The sequence below is a fragment of the Arachis hypogaea genome, chromosome 11 (assembly GCF_003086295.3).
Source record: "Arachis hypogaea cultivar Tifrunner chromosome 11, arahy.Tifrunner.gnm2.J5K5, whole genome shotgun sequence".
NCBI lineage: Eukaryota > Viridiplantae > Streptophyta > Magnoliopsida > Fabales > Fabaceae > Arachis > Arachis hypogaea.
In genome coordinates this window covers 122,061,387-122,065,667 of record NC_092046.1, presented here as the reverse complement: position 1 = coordinate 122,065,667, position 4,281 = coordinate 122,061,387, and the positions used below count along the sequence as shown (strand labels likewise).

At 36.7% G+C, this 4,281-nt stretch overlaps 1 non-coding gene across 1 annotated transcript; it reads left to right on the top strand.

The window, feature by feature from the left end:
* The first annotated feature begins 212 nt into the window (after positions 1-212).
* LOC112725075 (small nucleolar RNA R71) lies at positions 213-320 on the top strand. Its single transcript, XR_003164204.1, has one exon. It is a non-coding gene; the product is annotated as a small nucleolar RNA R71 (small nucleolar RNA).
* Positions 321-4,281: the final 3,961 nt, after the last annotated feature.

The following is a 4,281-nucleotide window of genomic DNA, read 5'->3' as shown; positions in this document are numbered from 1 at the left end:
TCAAGAACCCCTTTCTTCTGAATTGTCCCATTATTCACATGATTCCTTTCAGAAGTGTACATTAATTGGTTATTTGCAACCATTTGAATGAGTTCCTGAGCTTCTGCAGACGTCTTCTTCAGATGAAGAGATCCTCCAGCAGAGCTATCCAATGACATCTTGGATAGTTTAGACAGACCATCATAGAAAATACCTATGATGCTCCATTCAGAAAGCATGTCAGAAGGACATCTTCTGATCAATTGCTTGTATCTTTCCCAAGCTTCATAGAGGGACTCACCTTCCTTCTGTCTGAAGGTTTGGACTTCCACTCTAAGCTTGCTCAATTTTTAAGATGGAAAGAACTTTGCCAAGAAGGCATTGACTAGCTTTTCCCAAGAGTTCAGGCTTTCTTTAGGTTGTGAATCTAACCATGTCCTAGCTCTGTCTCTTACAGCAAAAGGAAAAAGCATAAGTCTGTAGACTTCAGGGTCAACCCCATTGGTCTTGACAGTGTCACAGATTTGCAAGAATTCAGCTAAGAACTGATGAGGATCTTCCAATGGAAGTCCATGAAACTTGCAATTCTGTTGCATTAGAAAAACTAATTGAGGCTTAAGCTCAAAGTTGTTTGCTCCAATGGCAGGGATTGAGATGCTTCTCCCATAGAAGTCGGGAGTAGGTGTAGTAAAGTCACCAAGCACCTTCCTTGCATTGTTGGCATTGTTGTTTTCGGCTGCCATGGTTTCTTCTTCCTTGAAGAGCTCTGTTAGGCCCTCTAAAGAGAATTGTGCTTTAGCTTCTCTTAGCTTTCTCTTTAAGGTCCTTTCAGGTTCAGGATCAGCTTGAACAAGTATGCCTTTATCTTTGCTTCTGCTCATATGAAAAAGAAGAGAACAAGAAAGTAGGGAATCCTCTATGTCACAGTATAGAGATTCCTTGAGGTGTCAAAGGAAAAGAAGAATAGAAGGAGGAGGTAGATGGAAAAGAATTCGAACATATAAAAAAGGAGGGAGTTCGAATTGTACCTTGAGGAGGAGTGTTAGTCCTTTAAATAGAAGGATGTGAGAAGAGGGGAAGAATTTTCGAAAATAAATTAAAAAGATTTTGAAATCATTAAAAGAAATTTGAAAATTTGATTGAGATTTTCATTTAGATTGGGAAAGAAATAAAGTGATTTTTGAAAAAGATTTTGAAATTAGAAATTAAAAAGATATGATTGAAAATTAATTTTGAAAAAGATGTGATTGAAAAGATATGATTGAAAATCAATTTAGAAAAAGAAAGTTTTTAAAATTAAAGTTGATTACTTGACTAACAAGATATTAAAAGATATGATTCTAAAATTTAAAGTTTGATCCTTTCTTAATAGGCAAGTAACAACTTGAAAATTTTGAAGTAAATCATTAATTATAACAAGGATTTTCGAAAATAATAAAAAATGGAAAGAAATTGATTTTGAAGAGATATGATTGAAAAGATATGATTTGAAAAAGATTTGATTTTGAAAAATTATGAAGATTTGAAAAAAAATTGAATTAAAAACAAAATCTTCCCTCTTGTGTCCTTCTGGCGTTTAACGCCCAAAATCCTACCTTTTTGGGCGTTAAACGCCCAGCCAGGTACCCTGGCTGGCGTTTAAACGCCAGTTTTCCTTTTTCACTGGGCGTTTTGAATGCCCAGCTTTTTCTGTTTGATTCCTCTGCTGAATGTTCTGAATCTTCAATTCTCTGTATTATTGACTTGAAAAGACACAATTTTGAAAATATTTTTGGGTTTTTATGATGAGAAATAATAAAAATTGCAACTAAGATCAAATAAACAATGCATGCAGGACACCAAACTTAAAAATTTTCATATAGGAGACACTAACAAATTGAGAATGCACATGAGAAACAACAAAACACACAAAACAAGCGAATTTAAAGATCAGAGCAATGAAATCATCAAGAACAACTTGAAGATTAACGAAGAACATATTGCATGTTTTCAAAAAATGCAAGAAGAATGCAATTGACACCAAACTTAAAAATTGATACTAGACTCAAACAAGAAACATAAAATATTTTTGATTTTTATGGTTTTATAATTTTTTTTTTTGTGATTTTCGAAACTTATATGGAAAAGAAAATAAAGAGAATCAAAACTTTTAATAAGAATTCCAGGAATCATGCAATGTTAGTCTAAAGCTTCAGTCTAAAAAGATTAGACATGTTTGGCGAAGCTTCAGCAGGACCTTACATTCAGTAGCTAAATTGATGAGAATCAATCAGCTTTTGTGATGTTAAGAACATCACCTTGAAACTCTAGAATTCATTCTTAAAAATTCTGAAAAGTACCTAATCTAAGCAACAAGATGAACCGTCAGTTGTCCAAACTCGAACAATCCCCGGCAACGGCACCAAAAACTTGGTATGCGAAATTGTGATCATCAACAATGGCGCCAAAGGACTTGGAGCTCTTAAACGTGAATCACACTTTGTCACAATTCCACACAACTAACCAGCAAGTGCACTGGGTCGTCCAAGTAATAAACCTTACGTGAGTAAGGGTCGATCCCACGGAGACTGTCGGCTTGAAGCAAGCTATGGTCACCTTGTAAATCTCAGTCAGGCGAATTCAGATGGTGACGAAGAATTGATAATTAAAAGATAAATAAAATCATAAAATAAAGATAGAGATACTTATGTAATTCTTTGGTTGGAATTTCAGATAAGCGTATGAAGATGCTTTGTTCCTCCTGAACCTCTGCTTTCCTATTGCCTTCTTCCAATCATTCATGGCAAGCTTTATGTTGGGCATCACCGTTGTCAATGGCTACTTCCCGTCCTCTCAGTGAAAACGTTCCAAATGCGCTGTCACCGCACGGCTAATCATCTGTCGGTTCTCGATCATGTCGGAATAGGATCCATTGATCCTTTTGCGTCTGTCACACGGCCCACAATCGCGAGTTTGAAGCTCGTCACAGTCATCCCTTCCCAGATCCTACTTAGAATACCACAGACAAGGTTTAGACGTTCCGGATCTCAGGAATGGCCGCCATAATTCTAGCCTATACCACGAAGGTTCCAATCTTAGATTAGAAACCCAAGAGATACGCATTCAAGCCATTGCTAGTAGAACAGAGGTGGTTGTCAGGCACATGTTCATAGGTGAGAATGATGATGAGTGTCGCGGATCATCACATTCATCAAGTTGAAGAACGAATGAATATCTTGGAGAAGAAATAGACTTGAGTTGAATAGAAAAATAATAGTACTTTGTATTAATTCATGAAGAACAGCAGAGCTCCACACCTTAATCTATGGTGTGTAGAAACTCCACCGTTGAAAATACATAAGAATAAGGTCTAGGCATGGCCGAATGGCCAGCCTCCCAAACGTGTCTAAGATAGCATAAGACTTATCAAAGATCGATTTTCTGAAAATACAATAGCAAAAGGTCCTTTTTATAGAAAACTAGTAGCCTAGGGTTTACAGAAATCAGTAATTAATGCAGAAATCTTCTTCCGGGCCCACTTGGTGTGTGCTTGGGTTGAACATTGAAGCTTCCATGTGTAGAGACTTTTCTTGGAGTTAAACACCAGCTTTTGTGCCAGTTTGGGCGTTTAACTCCAGCTTTTGTGCCAGTTTTGGAGTTAAACGCCAGAATTCTTGAGCTAACTTGGAACGCTGGTTTGGGCCATCAAATCTCGGACAAAGTATGGACTATTATATATTGCCGGAAAACCCAGAATGTCTACTTTCCAACGCAATTAAAAGTGCGCCAATTGGGCTTCTGTAGCTCCAGAAAATCCACTTTGAGTGCAGGGAGGTCAGAATCCAACAGCATCTGCAGTCCTTTTTTAGCCTCTGAATCAGATTTTTGCTCAGGTCCCTCAATTTCAGCCAGAAAATACCTGAAATTACAGAAAAATACACAAACTCATAGTAAAGTCCAGAAGAGTGATTTTTATTTAAAAACTAATAAAAATATAATAAAACTAATTAAAATATACTAAAAACATACTAAAAACAATGCCAAAAAGCGTATATATTATCCACTCATCAGTAAGCTGTTGCTACTTTGTGAATTATTCCATGCCTCTTTAGTAATCCTGTTAGTCTCCTGTTACAAAAGTGAGTGCCTTGATCGCTCACGATTGCTCGTGGTGATCCAAAACGGCAAATAATATGGTTTCTAACAAAGGAAACAGCAGTGTTAGCATCATCAGTACGGGTAGGAATTGCTTCCACCCATTTAGAAACATAATCTACAGCTAATAGTATATAAAAGTAACCTTTAGAATTTGGAAATGGACCC